Source organism: Penaeus vannamei, chromosome 42, assembly GCF_042767895.1.
Source record: "Penaeus vannamei isolate JL-2024 chromosome 42, ASM4276789v1, whole genome shotgun sequence".
NCBI lineage: Eukaryota > Metazoa > Arthropoda > Malacostraca > Decapoda > Penaeidae > Penaeus > Penaeus vannamei.
This window is the reverse complement of record NC_091590.1, coordinates 13748980-13771479: the sequence shown is the minus strand read 5'-3', so window position 1 is coordinate 13771479 and position 22500 is coordinate 13748980. Positions and strand designations below refer to the sequence as shown.

Below are 22500 nucleotides of genomic sequence, written 5' to 3'. Positions count from 1 at the left end.
GCATACCTGAAGGATGAGCGCATCCCGGAGGAGGCGGCGCTGTGTCTTGGCGTTTTTGCCTCGGTACTTTTCGGCCGCTGGGATTATCCCGGGGACCAGATTATAACACCTCGAGGTTGCCGCCGGCGGTGCCTGTGGAGGTGGGTGTGCAGGCGGAGGGGGAGGAGAGGAGGTGGGGGGGGGAGGAAGAGAGGAGTGAAGGGAAGGAGAGAAATGAAGAAAGGAAGGAGAGGGAGGAAGAGAAAGTGAGGTGTGTGTGTTTGAGAGAGAGAGAGAGGGAGAGAGGTAGGTAGGTAGGTAGAAAGACGTGGGAGAGGAAATGGAACGTGGAGGAGGAGGAGGAGGAGGAGGAGGAGGAAGAAAGAGAGGAAGAGGAGATATAAGAATGCATGAAAAGAGAGGAGAGCGAGAAAGAAGGCAAAAAACAAAACCAAGCAAGAGAGACAAGAGACGAGCGAGACCAGAAACGAGATGCGAGGACCGGGGGAGGAAAGAAAGAGAGAGAGAGAGAGAGAGAGAGAGAGAGAGAGAGGAGGGGGTGAGGGCTGAGGACTGACCCCGGGGTGCGGGCGAGGAGACTCCAGAGAACCCGTCCGGCCAAGGGTATCAGAAACATTAATCATGAGTCGCTCTTGGGTCTTGATGGCTCAATATTGTGACACCTGGACGCCACGCCCTCTGCGATGCGCCCAGGGAAGGAGATGGGCGCGATATCGAGGGCAAAATGAAGGCGGGGCGGCGCGGCCGGGGGGAGGGCGGGGGGAGGGAGGAAGGTGAGAGAGAGACAGAGGTGGTGAGAAAGAGGAAGAAAAGGATGGAGAGAGAGAGAGAGGGAGATGGATAGGGAGATGAAGGGAGAAGGAGAGGGGGGGCGGGTGAGGAGGAAGAGAGGAGGAGAAGGATGTGAGAGAGAGAGCAAGAGATGTGGGGGGGAGAAGGAAAGAGGGAAAGAGAGGGGAAGAAAGAATGCATTCAAGAAAGGAAATTGAGATGGGAGAGGAAGGGGGAAGAGAAAGAGGATAGGGAGAAATGGAGAAGGAAAAGGGGAGAAAGAGTGGAGGAGAAAGTAGGTGGAGTGGAATAAGAAGGAAGAATGGATAGGAAGAGAAGAAGGAAGAGAGGAATGATGATCCATGCACAGTATAAGATGAAAGAAGAGATAGAAAAGAAGGGAGATTTGCAAAAAGAAAAAAATAAAGAAAGAGGGAATGAGAAGAGAATAAGAAATAAAAGATAATTCGCCCCAAATAGAAACAGGAGACGCATTAGAACAAGAAAGAACGAAAATGGACACCAAAAATTTGAAAACCGGGAAAAAAGAGGGAATTAATAAAATCGCAAGATAAAAAGAGTGGATAAGAGGAAAAGATATCGCACAAATGAGGTGAAAACTCAAAGAAAATGGGAAATAAAGAAAGAGGGAATTAAAAGGGAGTAAAAATAAGACAAAATCGCTTAAAATGGAAACAATAGACGCATTAGAACAAAGAAGAACAAAACAATCTCGAATTTGAAAACCGGGAAAAAGAGAGAGAATTGATAAAGCAAGATTTAAAAAAAGAGAGATAAAAAAAGGAGATAAGACTATCAGGGTGATGTGTAATACAAAAAAATACAGTTGAATACCATTATCTCCATATTGGATAGGATATTGGCCGGCCATGATTGATTTCGCGAGGCTGGGGATGAATAAGTGAGTGGGCGAGGAGTGGGGATGGCGGCGGCGGGAATATGTATGGGGCGGAGTGGGGTGTGGCTGGGGTGGGGGTGTGGGAGAGGGGGATATGTGGGAGTGTGTGTGTGAGGGAGGGGGCGTGTCTGTGTCTGTTTTAGTCCATATTCGCGCGTGTCTGTCTTCTTTTCTTTCTTTCTGTGTGTCTGTCGGTGTCTATGATAGTCGATATCCGCGCGTGCGTGTGTGCGTGCGTGCGCGTGTGAGAAGCCCTGCCACCGACGAAGATGTCCGCCGGCCGTATCTGCCAAGGAGGCGCAGCCGTAAACAAGAATGGCCCTCGTTTAAATATTTACGTCCCGGGGAGATAAGGTGCGGTTAATGCGACAACCGCCTCCTCCTTTTCTCCTCCTTCTCCTCCTTCTTCTTCTTCTTCTTCTTCTTCTTCTTCTTCTTCTTCTTCTTCTTCTTCTTCTTCTTCTTCTTCTTCTTCTTCTTCTTCTTCTTCTTCTTCTTCTTCTTCTTCTTCTTCTCTCTCTCTCTCTCTCTCTCTCTCTCTCTCTCTCTCTCTCTCTCTCTCTCTCTCTCTCTCTCTCTCTCTCTCTCTCTCTCTCTCTCTCTCTCTCTCTCTCTCTCTCTCTCCCCTTCACCCTCCCCCTTCCTCCCCCCCATCCTTCCCCTTCCCCCCCACTCTCAATCCTAAAGTTGTAGTTAGTGTGTCCTGTGTTATTGATGTTGATTTTGTTGCTTTTAAAGTCATTAATGTTGCTTAAACATTTGAGCTTCAAATTATAATCTGTATTTTTTTTATCTTTCCAGGTATGTGGACTGATTGTCATGGAAGCCTGGCCCGTCAAACAGCGAAGGGTAATGCTTTTGATATCGTGTGGTTGGGCGCCAAGCGGAGTGGAAGGAGGATTGGAGAGAGAGAGAGAGAGAGAGAGAGAGAGAGAGAGAGAGAGAGAGAGAGAGAGAGAGAGAGAGAGTGTGAGTGTGTAGTGTGAGTGTGAGTGTGATGTGTGAGTGTGAGTGTGAGTGTGAGTGTGGGAGTGTGAGTGTGAGTGTGAGTGTGAGTGTGTGTGTGTGTGTGTGTGTGTGTGTGTGTGTGTGTGTGTGTGTGTGTGTGTGTGTGTGTGTGTGTGTGTGTGTGTGTGTGTGTGTGAGTGAGTGAGTGAGAGAGTGAGAGAGTGAGAGTTTGGACAGAGAAAAAAAAAGAATAGGATATGGAGAAGAATGAGGAAACAACGAAATAAAAAAAGAGAAAGAGAAGGCGAGAATGGAGCAACAGAGTGGGAATAAGGATTTTTTCTTTCTTTCTTTCTTTCTTTCTTTCTTTTTTTATATACGTGCAGCCGAAAACATGCACGACCCGTTATGTCCAGGCGGTCGCTTCCACTCTCCCTCCGCCACAACCCGCGGTACCGAATCGCTCGAGACACACACGGCCGCCGATGCACAAATCTTTGCCTGCGGGAAGGAAGGAGGAAGGAGGAAGGGCAAGAGGGGTGGGGGGGCAAAGAGGAGGAAGAGGGAATGGGAGGGGGTGCAAGAGGAGGAAGGGGGAATGGGAGGGGGTACAAGAGGAGGAAGGGGGAATGGGAGGGGGTACAAGAGGAGGAAGGAAGGGGGGGGAATGGGAGGGGGTGCAAGAGGAGGAAGGGGGAATGGGAGGGGGTGCAAGAGGAGGAAGGGGGAATGGGAGGGGGTGCAAGAGGAGGAAGGGGGAATGGGGGGGAGGTGCTACAGGAGGAGGGGGAAGGTTGTGGTTGTCATTCCTTCATCCTCACCTTTCTTCGCCCCCATCCGTCTCCTCCTCCTCCTTTTTTTTCCATTCTTGTTGTTCTTTCTCTTTTCTTCTCCTCCTCCCCCTCCTCTTCTTCCTCCTCCTCCTTTTCTTCCTCCTCCTCCTTCCTCTCGTTATCTCTCCCCATCCTCCTTCCTCCTCCCCCTTCCCCCTCCTCCTCCCCCTTTCCCCTCCTCCTCCCCCTTTCCCCTCCTCCCGGACACGTTCCTCCCTCACTCCTCACTAAAATGTCCCACTAAATCACCCGGCGCCGATTGTTGATTGTTACACGAGTGGAAATGCGCGTTAAATCATGGGCCTCGGTAATAACCTCGTTACCGCTTGCGTGTTATTCGCCGCGACGGCACGGTGAGGGGGGGGGGGAGGGTGGATAGGATGATGTGGGGTGGTGGGGGGTGGAGGTGGAGGGGATTGTGGGGGTGGAGGGAATGGTGGGGGTGGAGGGGATAGTGGGGGTGGAGGGGATGGTGGGGTGGAGACGGTATGGTGGGGGTGGACGGGATAGTGGGGGTGGAGGGGATGGTGGGGTGGAGGGGGATGGTGGGGTGGGAGGGGATGGTGGGGTGGACGGTATGGCGGGGGTGGACGGTATGGTGGGGGTGGAGGGGATAGTGGGTGGAGGGATGGTTGGGGGTAGAAGTGATGGTGGGGGTGGAGAGGATGAGGGGTGATGGTGGGGGTTAGGGCAAGGGGGAAGGAAAGGGGAAAGGATGGGAGTCTGAAATGAGTTAAAAAAAAAAAAAAAAAAAGTTAAAAAAGTAGATAGGTTAAGGTAGTGAGAGGAGGTGGGAGAAATGAAGAACGAGAATTAGAGAAGTATCCGGAAGAAAGAAAGAAAGAAAAAAAAAAGAAAAAATCGGGGTTGCACAGCATTCCCCGCGGGTGTTTGTGCATCTCGTGTGTGTGTGTGCGGCACGTGTACGTCACCGTCCTGTCGGTATATGTGCGTCTGCTATCTATGTGGTCAAGCGAAACGAAGTGCGTCTCTACGTCACGGGTTACAACATGGCGGAGGGGGAAGGGAGGGGGGGGGAGGAAGGACGAGGGAAGCGTGAGGAGAGAGAAGAGAGAGAGAGAGAGAGGAGAGGAAAGCAGTGAGAGAGAGAGGAAGAGAGAGGAAGAGAGAGAGAGAGAGAGTGAGGAAAGAGGAGAGAGAGAGAGAGAGAGAGAGGAGGAGGAGGAAAAGCAGCGCAGTAAGGAGAGAGAGAGGAGGAAAGAGGAGAGAAAGAGCAACACAGTGAGGAGAGAGAGGGGAGGAAGGAGGAGAGGAAAGAGCAGCGCAGTGAGGAGGAAGGGAGGAAGAGGAAGAAGCAGCGCATTGAGGAGAGAAGGGAGGAAGGAGGGAGAGGGAAGAAGCAGCGCAGTGAGGAGAGAGAGGAGGAAGGAGGAGAGGAAAGAGCAGCGCAGTGAGGAGAGAGAGAGGAGGAAGGAGGAGAGGAAGAAGCAGCGCAGTGATGAGAGAGAGAGGAGGAGAGGAGAGGAAAGAGCAGCGCAGTGAGGAGAGAGAGAGGAGGAAGGAGGAGAGGAAAGAGCAGCGCAGTGAGGAGAGAGAGAGGAGGAAGCAGGAGAGAAAGAGCAACGCAGTGAGGAGAGACAGAGAGGAGGAAGGAGAAGAGGAAAGAGCAGCGCAGTGAGGAGAGAGAAAGAGGAGGAAGGAGGAGAGGGAAGAGCAGCGCAGTTTTGGGAGGCGAGGCGGGGAGTGCGCTGTGTGTAGCGCGGGGCATAAACGTGGCGTAAGAAGGGCGCGTGGGAGCATAAACAGTAGATGGGCGAGAGTAAAGGCTAATAAAAATACCGTAATGTATGTCACGAAGGAAGGGTGTAGGTGTCAGGGAGGGTGGGGGGGGGGGGCAAGGCGACGGGGAGGGAGAGGAGGGTAGGGGAGGGAAAGAGGGAAGAAGGGTAGGAGGAAGTAGAGTGGGAGGAAGGGGAAATGGAGGTGGAGAGAGGAAGGGAGAAAGAGAAAGGATGGTGGAGAGAGAAAGGGAGAAAGAGAAAGGATAGTAGGGAGAGATGTTAAAATAGTGAAGGAAGAGAGGGAGTTAGCGGAGACGAAAAAAAGGTGTAAGAAGAGAAAGGTAATAAACAGAAGAGCAAAGAGAAACGCGGCGAAAGAGAGAGAGAGGGGGAGAGAGATCCAGATCCTCGAAACGGAACGTAGTGTCTTAATTTTCGTCCACGTAAAAATAAATAAATAAATAATATTAAAAAAAAACATGAAAAAGTACGTTAAAACACTCACATTCAATTTCGCTCAAAAAAGCGTTAATTGCCATCGAAAAGGAAAAGGCAAAGAAAAAAAAAATCCTTTGAAAATCCTTTTTTCGGTCTTGATATTGCCAATTCTCAACCTTGGTCCTCGGTCAACTTGATATCAAAAACCGTTCTTGTGTTATTCCAAAAAGGCTTATTTATTCATTTATTTGTTATTCCAGTTGTTGCAGTCTTAGGTAGCGAAAAGGTCATTTATTGTTTTTATCAGTATCATTCATCATATATTTTTTTACAACCAATTTTACTAATATTATTAAAATTATAAGGATATCATCACCACCTTCATCAATAAAAAAAAACTCACCCACTCTCTCCCTCTCTCCCTTTCCCCCTTCCCTTTCCCTCTCCCCTCTTCCCCTTTCCCCTTTCCCCCTTCCCCTTTCCCTCTTCCCCTCTCCCTCTCCCCTTTCCCTTTCCCTCTCTCCCCCTCTCCCCTACTTCGAAAAATTAGCGACGCGCGAGCGAGCGAGCGACCGCCGTCTCTCCGTTCTGCCGTGTCTCAGTCGCTCGTCTTTTCCAGCTTCGCTTTTTCATTTCCGCTCTTTGATGCCCTTCGTCGTCTGCCACCTCTGCGCCGTAAGTCTGAGAAAAATATATATAGTTTTTTCTCGTTTTTTTATTATTTTTATTATTTTTATTATTTTTTTTTATTGCGAGCTCTTCCTTTTTCTGTTTTTTCTCTTTTTTTCTCGTTTTTTGGAAGGGGGGGGGATGGGAGTGGGTGTTGATCTCGACACTTGAGGTGTGTTATTACCAGTCTTCTAATATTAATCCCAGAGGGGACAAGGGAAAAGGATTTCTTTTCATGTGCACTCGTGTGTGTGTGATTGTGCGTGTGTACGTGTCTGTCTGTCTGTGTGTGAGTGTGTGTGTGTTGGCTTTTGATCTGCGCGTGTGAGTAATTATCGAGCATTGTATTGTCCGTGTTTTGTATCGTTTTTTCTATATCTCCTACATTTTTTTTCTTTTTTTTCGGCTCATTTTTTTTCGTCCCTCCTCTTCTTTTTATTGTACTGCTTCTCTTCTTCTTCTTCTTCTTCTTCTTCTTCTTCTTCCTTCTTTTTTTTATTATTATTATTATTATAATTATTATTATCATTGTTGTTATTATTATTGTTATTTTTATTATTATGCTCTTCATCCTCTTCCCTCTTCTTCTTCCTCTTGCTCTTCCTACCACTCCTTAACCCCTTCATTCTCCTCCTCCTCCTCCTCCTCCTCCTCCTCCTCCTCCTCTTCTTCCAATAACACCTCAAGTAAAGAGAGATCTTGGAGAAGCCACAAAGAAACTCTATACTCGCTATTATTATTATTTTTTACTCCTGGTCTCTGGGTGTGAAAGGGAGGGGGGAGAGGGGGAGGAGGGGATGGGGGGAGGAAGAGGACGAGGGGGAGGAGGGAGTGTGTTTGTGGGTGTATGTGTGCAATATGTCTTGCGTTGGAGGCAACATTTGCCAATAGCAAGGTGGGGAAGGAATGAGGAATGGGGGGTGGGGTTGTGGGTTCTGTTTAGCTCTACCTTTTTTTCTTCTCCACCGCTTTCTCCCATTTCATTTTATTCCTCCTTTCCCTGTTTCCATTCCCTCCTGTCCTCATTCCCCTCCCTTCTTTCCCTTCCCTCCGTTTGTTTCCCCTTCTTCCCCATCTCTCTCCTGTCCTTTCCTCCTTTCCCTTCTTCCCTCCCTCCCCTCAATTCCCCTTCTTCCCCATCCCTCCCTCACCCCTTCTTTCCTCACCTTCCTTCTCCCTCTCCCTCCCTTCTTCTCGCTCCTCCTTTTCCCCTTCCCCTCCCCCTCCCTTCCCCTTCTTCCCGCTCCCCTCCTTTCCCCTTCTCCTCCCTCCCCCTTCTTCTCGCTCCCTCCCCTTCTTTCCCCTTCCCCCTCCCTCCCCTCCTTTCCCCTCGCCGCTTCTTCCCACTGAAGTTGGGTCTTCGGGCAATACAGGAGAGGTGTTATTAACTTCCATAAAACAGGGCGTCTGAATAGGTGAGGGAGAATCATTTAGGTCGTATTATTTCTGGGACAGACCGGCGCATCACGTCTCTTTTTCCCCTTTTCTTTCGCTTTCTCTTTCGGTTGCTTGTCTTCGTCGTTTCTTTCGTTTTTTTTTTTTGCCTATTTTGGGTGTAGTCTGTTTTTTTGAGGGTTCTTTTTTATTTCATTTTTTTCATTGTTTTCTCTCTCCTCTCTCTTTTTATTTCTTCTTTCTTTTTCTCTTTCTCTCTCTCTCTCTCTCTCTCTCTCTCTCTCTCTCTCTCTCTCTCTCTCTCTCTCTCTCTCTCTCTCTCTCTCTCTTCTCTCTCTCTCTCTCTCTCTCTCTTTTTATCTTTGCCCCATCTTTCCCCCTCGGCAGTGTCTCATATGCCGCCAACCAATTACAGGTATAGTGGGACATCAGAACAGGGACCCCCCCCCCCCCCTCCCCATTCTTCATCGTCTCTAATTAAACGCTCATTTTTTCTTCTTTTTCTTTTTCACTTTTTTTTTTACATTTTTTTTTCTCGCCTCACTTCTCGTCACTTTTTCCTCCTCCTTCCACACCCTTTCTCTTGCTCGTTCTCTTGTTTCTATTCTTCCTTCATTCCTTCTTCTTTTTATTGTGTTTGATTTGGCTTTTAATTTTTAGTTATCTATATTTTTCAAGATTTGTTTTTCTTTTCATTTTTTTCTCTCTTTTAGTCTTTTGTTATCTTTTCTCTCTCATTCTTCCTGTTTCACATCCGTCCCCTCCGCCTCCTTAAACCTATGTGTTACCCTTCCTTTTCCTCCGCTTCTTCTCTTTGTTTCCCCTTTCTTTCCATACTCCTCCTTCCCTCTTTCCTCCTTTTCCTCCTCTCCTTTACTCGTTGCTTCTCCCCCCCCTCCCGCCCCCGTCTCCGCACTACGCATGTACGATAGCATCTGTTGCTGTCTCCAGCCCCCCCCCTTGTGCCCCTTTTTATTTACCCTTCCCTTCACCTGCCCCTCCACCCGTCACCCACCCTCCACCCGTCACCCACCCTCCACCCGTCACTACCCCCTCCACCCGTCACCCACCCCCTCCACCCGTCACCCACCCCCTCCACCCGTCACCCACCCCCTCCACACGTCACCCACCCCTCCACCTGTACCCACCCTCCACCCGTCACCTACCCCTCCACTCCGCCCACTCCACCCGTCACCCACCACCTCCACACGTCAACCCCACCAACTCCACACGTCAACCCCACCACCTCCACACGTCAACCCCACCACCTCCACACGTCAACCCCACCAACTCCACACGTCAACCCCACCACCTCCACACGTCAACCCCACCAACTCCACACGTCAACCCCACCACCTCCACACGTCAACCCCACCACCTCCTACAAGCGGGCGTGGTGTGTAAGTGGGTGGTAGGGAGTAGAGAGAGGGTTGGAGTGGGGGGGGGGTGAGATTTTAAGAGTGGGGGGGGAGGTCTAGAATATGATGTCACCGTCTTTCTGATGGAGCCACCATACCCCCCTCGTCTTCCTCCTCCCTCCTTTTCCTCTTTTTCTTCTTTCTTTTCTTCAGCCTCTTCCTTTTCATGTTGCTTTTTCTCCTCTTCCTCCTTCTCCTCCTCCTCCTTCCCATCCTCCTGCAGATCATGTTATTCAATAATTATAAAGGAAGATTAGATTAGTTGTATACAAAGACTGTTATTGAGTGATTGGAGAGGAAGGGAATTCCTCGTAATAGATTCATTTATTCGTGTACTGCTGGCAAATATTTAGTAGCAATTACCAGCTTGAATATCATCTGAGACATGTACAGACTGAGAGGAATTCTTGTATATATGTATGTGTGTGTGTGTGTGTGTGTGCGTGTGTGTTTCTGTGTGTGTGTGTGTGTGTGTGTGTGTGTGCGTGTGTGTGTGTGTGTGTGTGTGTGTGTGTGTGTGTGTGTGTGTGTGTGTGTGTGTGTGTGTGTGTGTGTGTGTGTGTGTGTGTGTGTGTGTGTGTGTGTGTGTGTGTGTGTGCGTGTGTGTGTGTGTGTGTCTGTATGTGTGTGTCTGTATGTGTGTGTCTGTATGTGTGTGTCTGTATGTGTGTGTCAGAGAGAGAGCCAGACAGACAGACAGACAGAGGAGCCTCTTTTTAGGTGTTCTTTTTCTTTGTGCAAATGTCAAACCGTTGAATCACCGGCGACGCAGGGTAAGAAAAAAAGACATGCATTCACTTAGTCATTTTCGAATACGTTATGTATTTTTTTTTTATCATACTGCAAGAAAGACACAAAAGAAAACTAACAACGTAGTTTTAGTGAGGGAGACTATTTTGTTTTATGTTATGTATTTTTTTTTTTTTTTATCATGATACGTGGAAGACAGTTGAATGCTCATATATTTAGAGGCGGGGTTTATATTGTATTATTTTTACATCATGATACATGGGTGACACAGAAAGACGAGTTGGTATATATTAAGAAATATTTTTGTATGCTGTATTAAAACGTTGCACGGAGAACCCAGAGAGAAAGGTCAATTATATGTAGAGAGAGAGAGAAAGAAAGAAAGAAAGAAAGAAAGAAAGAAAGAAAGAAAGAAAGAAAGAAAGAAAGAAAAAAAAGAAAGAAAAGGAGGGAGGAAGGGAGGGAGAGACAGACAGAGAGAGAAGAGGGGAGGAGGGAGAGACCGAGAGAGAGAAAGAGAGAGAGAGAGAAACTAATATATAAATATTTCTTGTGATACACGGAGGGGGTTAATATTGGCCGTGGAACGTTGCCAATATAAGCGTAGCTGCCCCGTATTCGTTAACGCCTGCTCAAGTACAAATAAAGGAGAGAGAGAGAGAGAGAGTCAGAAGATGCCATTATTGTGACCCTGTTTGAGGCGGTGAGATATTGGCACTCGGGGAAGTTTGGGGAAGGGGGGAGGGGGAAGGAAAAGTGACGGGAAGAGGGAGAGGGAGGGGGAAGGAAAGTGAGGGAGAGGGGGAGGGGAGGGGAAGGAAAAGTGAGTGGGGAAGGAGGGGAAGGGAAAAGGGAGGGTAGGGGTAGGGAGGGGAAGGAAAAGTCAGGGGAGGGGGAGGGGAAAGTGGTGGGGAGCGAGGAAGGGGAAGGGGGATGGAGAGGAAGGATAAGGAGGGAAGGAAATAGAAAATCAAGGAGTGTGTGAGGATGTAATAGAATGATATAGAAGGAAAAAGGGAAGTGGAGAATAGACATAAACAGAGATAGAAAATGTGAAAACAGAGAAGTAAACATATAGAGGAAGAAAGAATAGATATAGAGATGTGAAAGAAAACTAGAGAGAAAAAAGAATAGACGGACAGAGAAAACTAGAGAGAAAAAGAGAAAAAAAAGAAAGAAAGCAATATCGGGAGAGGCGTGGAAGGGGGTGGGGGTGGGGGGTGTAGGCTTGCCGTCGGGGCGTGGAGTGATGACAAAGGCACTGGGGGCGGGGGAGGGGTGGTAAAGTGGGGGGAAGGGGGATCTGAGGGGATTATGGTAACAAGATTTCGGATCGTAAGTGCAATTATGGAGAAATTGTGTGTACAGTTTTGAAATTAGATTGCGTTTTTTTTTTCTTTCTCTTGTCTGTAATAGTTTTTTTTTTCTGTCTTTCACTATTAATTTTCTCTCTCTCTTTCTCTCTCTCTCTCTCTCTCTCTCTCTCTCTCTCTCTCTCTCTCTCTCTCTCTCTCTCTCTCTCTCTCTCTCTCTCTCTCTCTCTCTTTCTCTCTCTCTCTCTCTCTCTCTCTCTCTCTCTCTCTCTCTCTCTCTCTCTCTCTCTCTCTCTCTCTCTCTCTCTCTCTCTCTCTCTCTCCCCCTCTCCTCCTCTCTCTCTCTCTCTCTCTCTCTCTCTCTCTCTTCTCTCTCTCTCTCTCTCTCTCTCTCTCTCTCTCTCTCTCTCACACACACACACACACACACACACACACACACACACACACACACACACACACACACACACACACACACACACGTGTGTGTAAATAAGTATATGCACGCATGCATGTATGTATACAATCTCCCCTTTTCTGTGTTCTTTCTTCTCCTTCTCCCTCCCGCCCCGTCGCCACCTCCGCAATCCCGCCCAGGACCGGTAGTGCCAGCCCGATCGGCCGTTAGTGCCAGCGCTGCAACATTGCAACCGTCTTTTGCAACAGGAGAAGGGGGGGGGGCACGCAGCCCACTGCCATCGGATCCCAGCCTTCTTGCAAAATTGCAATGTTTACTCTTGATGGTTTTAACGTGTGACAAGAAGTTTTTTTTCCTTTTTTATTCAAGGGGTTTTAGTATGGTAAAGCGTCCCTCTTGTTGAGACATTAGCATTTTACGACGGGTCGTTAAAACCCCACCTTGCCGCGGCGGGGTTGGTGCGGGTATTTCTGTCCGTCAAGGAGGGGGAGGTGGGGGAGGGTAGGGCGAGGGAGTGGGAGGGGTTGGGTTGGGGTTGGAGTTGGAAGTTGGGGAGGGAGAAAAGGAAGAATAAGGGGTAAGGTAAGAGGAAGAGGAGGAATAAGAGGTAGGGGAAGGAGAAAAGGTAGGGAAAAGAGGAGGGGTATGGGATGGAAAGGAGAAAGATGGAAGGGTAGAGGTATGCGTTGGAGTTGGGGTTGGGGAAAGAGGATGGGAAGTGGGGAATGAGGTGGGCAGATTGGCAGGAGGAGAAGGAGGGGGTAGGTAAGGTTTGGGGTGTTTTGACATCCGGGTATTCGGTCTTTGCGTGCCTCTCTTGGTCGGTTTCTTGACGTCTCCTCCTCTGGTGGTCGTCCTGTCTAAATATGTCTTTCTGACTTTGTCTTAAGTTTGTATCTCTCCTACTTCTTATTCTTATTTTCCGTTTGTTCAGTTCCTCTTTCTCTCCTTTTTCTGCTTGTCTTTCTTACCCCTTCCTCCTCCTCCACCTCCCTTCCTCGACTTCACCCTCGTCCTTTTTCCTCCTCGTTCCTCCTCGTTCCCCCTCCTTCCTCCTCCTTCCTCCACCTTTCCATCCACCTTTTCCTCCCTCTCTCTCCCTCTCCCCTCTCCCTCTCCCCTCTCCCCTCTCTCTCTCCTCTCTCCCTCCCCCATCTCCCTCTCCCCTCTCTCTCTCCTCTCTCCCTTTCCCTCTCCCTCCCTCTCCGTCCCCATCCATTTCCTTTATATTCATGTCCCTATCCATCTCCTTGCATTGGCCATCCGTTATCACCCGAAAGGCCTGTGACGATTGACGACGCCTTTGGCCGGCATCCGAAGGGGGGGGTAGGAGGTGGTGGTGGAGGGGGGAGGGAGGTGGTGGTGGAGGAGAGGAGAGAGGGAGAGGGGAAGAGGGAGGAGAAGGAGAGGAGGAGGAGGAAGGAGAGAGTGGGAGGGAGGAGGAGAGGAGAGAGAGAGAGAGGTAGAGGGAGGAGGAGGAGGGAGGAGGAGGAGGAGGAGGAGGAGAGAGAGAGAGAGGAGGAGGAGGAGGAGGAGGAGGAAGAGGGAGAGAGTGGAGAGGAGAGGAGAGAGTGGAGGATGAGGTGGAGGTGGAGGTGGAGAGGAGAGAGAGAGAGGAAGTAGGAGGAGGAGGTGGAGGGAGCAGGGAGGAGGGAGGGAGGGAGTAGGAGGAAGAGGAGGTGAAGGTGGAAAGGAAAAAGAAGAAGGGGGAAGGAGGAAGAGGAGAGGAGAACGAGGAGGTTCAGGGGGGAAGGAGGAGAAAGAGGAGAAGAGGAAGGAGAAGTAAAAAGTAAAAAGAATATGTATAAAGACTGAGGTTCAGGATTTAGGGGTCAAATAAACAGGCAGCGGATGGAAGGAAGAAGAGGAAGAGAAATAAATGGAACTGAGAAAAGGAAAAAGGAAATGAGATGGAAGAGAAGAGAAGAAAAGGAAGAAAAAAACGAATAAGGAAGTAGAGGAGGAAAAGGAAGAAAACGGCAAGAAAATGAATGAGAAAGAAAAAGAAAAAGAAAGCGAATGAGAAGAAAATGGAAAGAAAGCGAATGAGAAGAGAATGGAGAAAGACGAAGAAAGGGGAGGGAGAGGAGACGGCATCGTGAGAAAGTTGGCGTGTCTTGAGGCTCCTTCTTGTTCTCCTTTTCCGCTTGGTTTGGCTCTGCGATTAGCCTCCCCTTCCCCCCTCCCCCCTCCCTCACTCCCCTTTTCCCTTCATCCTCTGTCCTCTCCTTCATTCCCTCCCTTCCTCCCCGCTCCTTGTTTCTCATACTTGTTTTCAGTCCTTTGCTCGTCCCCTTATTTCGAAACCTTCCCTTTCCTCTATCCTTTTCATTTCTCGCCTCTCCTCTTTCGCCTCTCCCTCTTCCATCCTCTAATTCCTCCATCTCTCTTTCATCATTTACCTCTCTCCCCTCTCTCTATATTTCCTCTTCTATCCTCTCCCCTCCATCCCCCCTCCTCCACCCCTCCATCCTCTCCTCCACCCCTCCATCCTCTCCCCTCCCCCCCTCCATCCTCTCCCTCCACCCCTCTCCCACCCCTCCCCTCTCTCCCCACTCCCCTCACCCCTTCTCCCCACTCCCCTCTCCCTCCACCCCTCTCCCCACTCCCTCTCCTCTCTCCACCTCCACCCCTCCATCCCCCTCCACCCCTCTCCCCTCCCCTCTCCCCCATCCTCCCTCCACCCTCTCCCCACTCCCTCTCCCTCCATCCCTCTCCCCTCCTCCCCTCTCCCCCTCCCCCTCTCCTCCACTCCCTCTCCCCCCTCCACCCCTCTCCCCACTCCCCCTCCCCTCCATCCTCTCCCCTCCACCCTCTCTCCCACTCCCTCCACCCCTCTCCCCCACTCCCCTCTCCCCTCCATCCTCCTCCCTTCCACCCTTCTCCCCCTCCCCCTCCCTCCACCCCTCTCCCCTCCACCCTCCATCCTCTCCCCTCCACCCTCTCCCCTCTCCCCCTCCACCCCTCCCCCACTCCCTCCACCTCTCCCCACTCCCCTCCACCCCTCTCCCCACTCTCCCCCTCCCCCTCTCCCCTCCACTCCCTCTCCCCTCACCCCTCTCCCCACTCCCCCACTCCCCACTCCCCCTCTCCCCACTCCATCGTAGGGCGCAGTGTTACGCCTCCTCCCTCCAGCCCCTTAAAAATGCGTTTTTATCGCCTGTAACGAACGTCTTAAACGCACACGAAGACACGGCCTGGGAAGCGTAATGAGTGTGCGTTTAACGTGGCGTCGTGTCGGGTTACTCTGAGAGTGAGTGAGTGAGTGAGTGAGTGAGTGAGTGAGTGAGAGAGAGAGAGAGAGAGAGAGAGAGAGAGAGAGAGAGAGAGAGAGAGAGAGAGAGAGAGAGAGAGAGAGAGAGAGAGTGAGAGAGTGAGAGAGTGAGAGAGTGAAAGTGAGGGTGGTGAGTGGTGTGTGAGTGAGCGGTGGTGAGTGAGGTGAGAGAGAGAGAGAGAGAGAGAGAGAGAGAGAGAGAGAGAGAGAGAGAGTGAGTGTGTGAGTGTGAGTGAGTGAGTGACTGTGTGTGTGTGTGTGTGTGTGTGTGTGTGTGTGTGTGTGTTAGAGAGGGGGAGAGAGAAGGAAGGGGGTAGGAGGGAAGGAGAGAGACGTAAAAAATAGTAAGGGGAAGCCAGCCCTGCACGAGAATTATATTGACAATCACGATTGCCTTTGATTGGTAATGATTGTCTGCAGATTGGGCAGATTTGTTCCTCAATTTAGAGATGAGGGTGGCTTGGGAAGTCTCATGGGGGGGGGGGGGGGGGCGAAAAAAGGAAATTTCTCGCTCTCTCTTTTCTCTGCGTCTCTTTCTTTCATTCTGTCACTTCCTCACTATCTGTCTCTCTGTATCTTGTTTTTTTCTTCTTTCGGCCTTCCTTCCTTTTTCTTTTTTCCCTTTCTCCCTCTCCATCCCTCCCCTCCCTCTCCTCCAGACTCTGTCTCTCTCCCTCTCCCTCTCCTTCTCTCTCCCTCTATCTCCCTCTCTCTCCCTCCCTCTCCCTCTCTCTCCCTCCCTCTTTCTCCCTCTCCCTCTCCCTCCCTCTCTCTCCCTCTCCCTCCCTCTTTCTCCCTCTCCCTCTCCCTTCCTCCAACCCTTCCTCTCAGTCGATCTTCCTTGTCCATATATTTAAGCGCGTCTTGATAAGGGGTCGCCGATTAATATGAATTGGCAGATAAGCAGATCGGGCCAGAATGGAGAAGAGAGAAAGGGGAGATGTAAAGAGGTTAGAAAAGTAATGGAATCGAATGAATAGGAAATGAATGTGGGGAGGGGGGAGGGGGGAGGGGGGAGGGGGGTAGGGGTGGGTATGGCGTTAGGGGAGATGGGGAGGGGTGAAGAGGGGAAGGTTGGAGGAGGGGTAGTATAAATTAAGGTGGGAAGGAAGAGTGGGATGATGAAGGTGGGAAGAGGAGGGACGGATGATCGGAAGGTTAGGGTTTAGAGGATGGGTAGAAGAGGAGGAGGAGGGAGAGGAAGAAGAAGAAAATAAGAAGAGAAAGGAGGAGAGGAAAAAGTAGGTGGAAAGGGGATGGAGGAAGTGTAGGAAGACGACAAGTGAAAGATATGAGAATGGAGGGATAAACGAAATATGCCAAAGAAGAATTAAATGATCAGAATAAAACCGAAAAGAGGGAGTCAATTAATCCGTTGATGCTTCGGTGTCTCCCTCCTCTCCCTCTCCTCTCCCTCTCCCTCCTCTCCCTCTCTCCCCCACTCCCTCTCTTCCCCCTCCCTCCCCTAACACAGAAAGAAAAGGGAAAAAAATATGGAACCGGGGAAATATGTATTTAATGAAACCAGGGAGGCATAAATAGAATTAAAGAGTTTGGGAGCTTCGGTTGATATTGCCTCTGCCCTTGTCTCTCTGTTTATATTTCGCTCTATTTCGCTCTATTTGTTTTTTTTATCTCTATTTATATTTCTCTTTGTATTCGTGTGTCTCTTTGTTTATATATTTTCTGTTTCTCTCACTTTCTTTCTCTCTCTCTCTCTCTCTTTCTCTCTTTCTTTCGCTCTCTCTCTTTCTTTCGCTCTCTCTCTTTCTTTCGCTCTCTCTCTCTCTCTCTCTCTCTCTTTCTCTCTCTCTCTCTCTCTCTCTCTCTCTCTCTCTCTCTCTCTCTCTCTCTCTCTCTCTCTTTCTCTCTCTCTCTCTCTCTCTCTCTCTCTCTCTCTCTCTCTCTCTCTCTCTCTCTCTCTCTCTCTCTCTCTCTCTCTCTCTCTCTCTCTCTCTCTCTCTCTCTCTCTCTCTCTCTCTCTCTCTCTCTCTCTCTCTCTCTCTCTCTCCCTCTCTCTCTCCTCCCTCTCTCCCTCTCTCTCTCTCTCCCTCTCTCCTCTCCTCCTCCCTCCTCTCTCCCTCCTCACCATCTCTCTCTTTCACTATGTCTATCTATCTATCTATCTATCTTATCCACCCCCCCCCTTCCCCCGTTTCCCTGCCCTTCTTCGAGTTCATTAATTTGTCCGGATCAGAGGTAGAGAAGGCGGGTGCTGCCACCCCAACTTGTTTCATAAAGGAGGGGGGAGGGGGATCTTTTTCCTTGTTTTTTTGGAGGAGAGAGGGAGAGGGAGAGGGAGAGGATTTATTTGGTTTCTATTTCTTACTATTTTTTATTATTTTTATTTTTATTTTTTTTTAATTTTAGTTGTTACTTATTATTATTATTTTCTTATTGTTATTATTATTATTGTTTTGTGTGTGTGAAAGAAGGGAAAAGTTGAGGAGTTTTATATTTCGATAATTTTCCTGAAAGGAGTGAAGCGAGAGGATTTTTTCACTAATTTTCGTGAAAGAAGGGAGCGGGGGGGTGTTTTTTTCCCCTAATTTTCCTTTTTTCCTTTATTTCCCCCCTCATTTTCCTCACACGGGGCGGGGGTGAGGGGAGGGCAGAATCCTCATTTTCCAGAAGGGGGAGGGTGAAGGAAAAAAAAAATATCCCCTCATTTCCCTGCAGCCTCTGCCAAAGGGGACTTGTTTTGTGCAGATTTTTTTCGGTTTGGGGGGCGGGAGGGGGGATTGGGAGGGAGGAATATATATTAAATTTCCTTAATTTCATCTTTGTTTTATTTATGGTCATTGGAAGGGGGTGGGAGGAGGTTGGGTAGGAGGTGGTTAGTAATTCTGTCAGTTTTATATATTTTTTATTTATTGTTTTTGTTGATTTTGTGGGTTGGGCTGGGAGTCAAAATGGCGGCGTCGATGCGGGACTTGTGTAAATTGATGTTTGTTTTTTGTCGTGATTTTAAATGCCTCTACCTCCCTCCCTCCCCCCCTCCCTCCCTCTCTCCCTCCCTCCCTCCCCCTCTCCCTCCCTCCCCCCCCCCTCTCTCTCTCTCTCTCTCTCTCTCTCTCTCTCTCTCTCTCTCTCTCTCTCTCTCTCTCTCTCTCTCTCTCTCTCTCTCTCTCTCCTTCCCTCCTCCCTGTCCCTCCCTCTTTGATCGTAAAATATTCTGCCGCGTATTGAAAAAAGAGAAAAAAATGAAAAGAGGGAAAAAAGTGGAGACGGCCTAGTTTGTCCCCTGTGATGCATATTCATTTAGAGATTTCACTCGGCGGCGAATAGATTGTTAGGAATTTAATATGAAAGCGGCGGTAGATTTTTTTTCATTCTTTTTTCTCTTTTTTGGAATTATTTTTATTTATCTCTTGAGTGAGAGAGGGAGGGAGATAGAGGGAGAAGGAGAGAGAGTGAGAGAGTGAGGGAGGGAGAGAGGGAGAGAGAGGGAAGGGGGCATATAGACAGACAGAGTGAATGTAAAAGAGAGAGAGAGACAGATAAAGAAGAAGAGATGAGGAGGGAGGAAAGAGAGGGAGGAATTTCAGCCACTTTTTTCCCCACCAAGAAATATATCTTAGCGCGACCTATGCATGAAAACAACAAAAGTTTGCGTGAAAGAAGAGAGCCGAGGACGTAGACATACCCAGACAGACTCGAAAGGAAAACAGGAAACCGCAGATTACAAAGGCGTAATTAATGTAATCATTCCGGTTGTTTGTTCGTTTGTTTGTTTAGATAAGGTCAGAGACGGAGCTTACCCTACCCTCCTGTCCTTTGACCTGACCCGGACGAGAGGAGGTCACAAACACATTTAGTCATTCTCCTTTTCTTTCTTTCTTTCGGTCTGTCTGTCTCTCTCTCTCTCTCTCTCTCTCTCTCTCTCTCTCTCTCTCTCTCTCTCTCTCTCTCTCTCTCTCTCTCTCTCTCTCTCTCTCTCTCTCTCTCTCTCTCTCTCTCTCTCTCTCTCTCTCTGTCTCTCTGTCTCTGTCTCTCTCTCTCTCTCTCTCTCTCTCTCTCTCTCTCTCTCTCTCTCTCTCATTCACTCACACATCAAACGCGATTATATTCTCAGTCTCCGCCGTGCTTATTGGCTATGCTTCCCTTGCACGCAACCGAACAGATCTTATCAAAAAGAGGACGATAGACATGCAATCAAGTACGCAGGATTGCAAGCATAATTGTAGTGAGAGAGAGAGAGAGAGAGAGAGAGAGAGAGAGAGAGAGAGAGAGAGAGAGAGAGAGAGAGAGAGAGAGAGAAGGGGGGAGGGAGAGGGAGAGGGAGGGAGAGAGAGAGAGAAAAAAAATAAGACAGAGACGGAATAAGAGGCGGGTAAAGCGGCCGGGGATGAAGGAGGAAAGAGAAAAGAAGTGGATAGGAAAAAAAGAAGAACCAGGGATTAGAACGAGGCTTAAGGAAATGTAGATAACGTTCGGAGCTGACAATCAGGAGGGCCCCGCGCGTTGGGTTTGCTTGCAGACAATCAGGGAAAGACGAAAAATACCGGGTGGGTTGGCGCTGTCTTGGCCCCGCGCTTTCGGAGCCTGTCAGAGGATCGGGGAAAACCTTATTGTATTTCTGAGTTTGGGGAACTGGGGAGGAAGGGGGGAGGAAGGGGGTAAGGGGGGGGAGGAAGGGGAAGGAGGTGGTGGAAGAGGAGGAAGAAGGGTGGTTGAGGAGGGGAAAGGGTGGTGGAGGAAGAGAAAGGGGAAGGGTGGAGGAAGGGTGTGGTGGAAGAAGGGGAAGAGGGGGTGGAGGAAGGGAAGGGGGTGGGATGGAGAGGGAGAACGTGGTGGTAGAAGTGAAGTGGATGTTGGAGCCTGGGGAGGGTGATGGAATGGAGTGGGGAGAAAGGGAGACGGTAGCGGAAGAGGAGGGAGTGATAGAAGTGCAGTGGGTGTTGGAGATGGAGGAGGGGAAAGGAGAGGTGGAAGGAAGGAGAGGTTGATGGAAGCAATGGAGGCGGAAGAGGAGGGTGGGATGAGGAATGGGGGGCGATGGAAGGGGAGGGAAAGAGTTGGCGGAGGAGGGATGGCGGAGATGGAGGATAAGGAGTGGGTGGTAGATGTTGGGGGGGAGGAGGAGGAAGATGAGGAGGGCTTGGCGGAGGCGGTGCGAGAGGGAGGAAGAGCGGAGGAAAGTTGGGGGGAGGGGGGGCGGAGAAGGACGGCGACAGAGGCACAGAAATCAGAAGAGGAAGATATTGAAAGAGGAAGCGATAAGGGGGCGGGGAATATATCGCCGGAGTTGGAGTGGTTCCCTCGCCCCCCCTTTTGGACTTGGGATAAACTTTGCGATTGAGGGAGACGGCTGTTCCCCACGGGGCGGTCATAAGCCGATATTTCCCCCTGCAACTCATCTTCTTTTCTCTCCCTTGCAACTTCCGGGCCGCCTTCTCTCCCTTCCATTTTCCTTGGCTTTTATTTCATTTTTTTTTCTCTGATTCTTTATTCCATTTCTTGCTTCTTTCTTCCTTTCGTTCCTCGCCTTTCTCTCTCCCCTCTTCTCCGTTATTTCGCTTCCTCATGTTGTCCTCCTCTCGCTTCTCCCTTCTTCCTCTTTTCCTCTCCATCCTCCCTTTTCCACCCTTCCCTCTTCCCTTTTCCACCCTTCCCTCCTCCCTTTTCCACCCTCCCCTCCTCCCCTTTCCACCCTTCCCTCCTCCCCTTTCCACCCTTCACTCCTCCCCTTTCCACCCTCCCCTCCTCCTACTTTCTCCTGCTCCCACCTAATGGAACTTCCCTCCGCCACGCCCCTCCACGCCCCTTCGCCCCTTCGCCCCTTCGCTGCCCTTTGCGACATGGGCGAATTTTCTGTCCAAACAGTGACCGGCTCAGTCAGCTATGGACCGTTTTCTTGAGGATTTGCATAGTTATTTTTCTCCGATTTTTCTTAGGGAGGGGGTGGGGGGGGGTCTTTTCTTTTGTTTAGAGTTTTAAATTTTTTTCTGGATTATTCTGGTTCTCGTTGTACTCATTCTCATTCTCTCTCTCTCTCTCTCTCTCTCTCTCTCTCTCTCTCTCTCTCTCTCTCTCTCTCTCTCTCTCTCACTCTCTTTTTCTTTCTCTCTTTCACTCTCTTTCTTTCTCACTTTCACTCTCTTTCTCTCTCTCTGTCTCTTTCTCTCTCTCTCTCTCTCTTTCTTTCTCTCTTTTACTCTCTTTCTTTCTCTCTCTCTGTCTCTCTCTCAATCTCTCTCTCTCACTCTCTCTCTCTCTTACTCTCTCTCTCTCTCTCTCTCTCTCTCTCTCTCTCTCTGTCTCTCTCTCTCTCTCTCTCTCTCTCCAACTCTCGCATTCTCGCTCCCGCTTTCCCACCGCAGTCTGCAATTTAAATAAAGCGTGCCTCAACGATTTTCCATTCTCCCAAAAAGATAAAGGTAGAAAAAAAAGCAAAAACTTCTCTTTAGATACTCTTTGGCTTTATACTTCTTGATTGTGTGTTTTAGAGAGATGAAAAGTTCAATTCGTTGAGTGGGTGGCTGTGGGTATGTTCATGTGTGTATGTATGTTCGCGAGTGTGTGGGTATGTGTGTGTGTATGTGTGCGTGTGTGCTCGCGCGTGTGTATGTATATATTCGCGAGTGTGTGTGTGTGTGTGGGTATGCGTTTCATGTGTGCGTGTGAGGAGTACTGTGTATGTTTTTGATAAGAATGTTTATGCGTGTTTTTTTTCTAGATTTTAAGAGAGTTTAATAACAATGTGTTTTTCTCCCATCCAGGATTTGTCATTTAACGTGAGTGTATATAGGCTAAACTACTTAAACTCGCCCCTGTGTATAACTAAAAAAATACTTTTGATAACCATTTGTGTATGACCCCCCCACCCCCTAACGTTTACTTTGTCGAATAATTAACTTGTAACATATATAACATACCCCCACCCCCCAACAACGAGGTAACCCCCCACTAGTGTTGTGTCACCCCCCTCTACTATGCTTAACACTCCCCCATCGTCCATTTTTTTTTCAAGAGACAGATGTAGTTTTTATTTTTTTTAATGTTACTAAAAATATCTTTCCTTTCCACTCATACCTGTTATCTTATCTCTTTCAGCCCCAATTCCCGACAGTGGTTAGTAACTTTCCATCATAATTATTGCGTCTGTTGCTCTTAATGATAGTTGTTATCGTAAAATGTAGTAGTCTGTACCTGTGTATGTTAATTGTTGTTGTTGCTGTTTGTTATATTTTTGTTGTTGTTGTGCATGTTGGCGTGTTGGCGCATGGTCTTTACAAAAAAAAAGTCAATTTATTAAAAGTAGATTGTGAAATGCGGGTAAAATGTATCTATCGTGTATTTTACATGCTGTTGTTGTTGCTGTAGATGGTTGTTGTTATTGTAATTTTTTTGGTTATATATATATTTATATATATATATATTTTTTTTGTGGTAGAATGTGCATGTCGGTACGATTTTATCTCTGGGAGTTAAACGAGAAGAAGACGGGAAAAAACGACGAAAAGAAAAGAAGAGACAGCGAAAGGTCATTAAAAAGAGTGAAAACCAATAAATAAATGAACCCCTAATCCCCTTCCCTTCCCCCCACCCCCATCCCACATACCCTTCGCTCTCCTCCCCCTCTCCCTCCACACCCTTCGCCCTCCCCCCC

The 22500-nt window shown here is 48.9% G+C and overlaps 1 protein-coding gene across 8 annotated transcripts in view; it reads left to right on the top strand.

Annotated features, from left to right (window-relative positions):
- LOC113806045 (latrophilin Cirl) overlaps window positions 1-22500 on the top strand; it is a 178103-nt gene that overhangs the window by 19847 nt on the left and 135756 nt on the right. The window contains exon 2 of one of the 8 annotated variants that reach the window (XM_070118761.1): window positions 21945-21962. The exons of the other annotated variants lie outside the window; for them this stretch is intronic. The gene's annotated coding sequence lies outside the window, so the exon portion shown is untranslated. The remainder of the gene's footprint in view (window positions 1-21944; window positions 21963-22500) is intronic. 8 annotated transcript variants of the gene reach the window in all.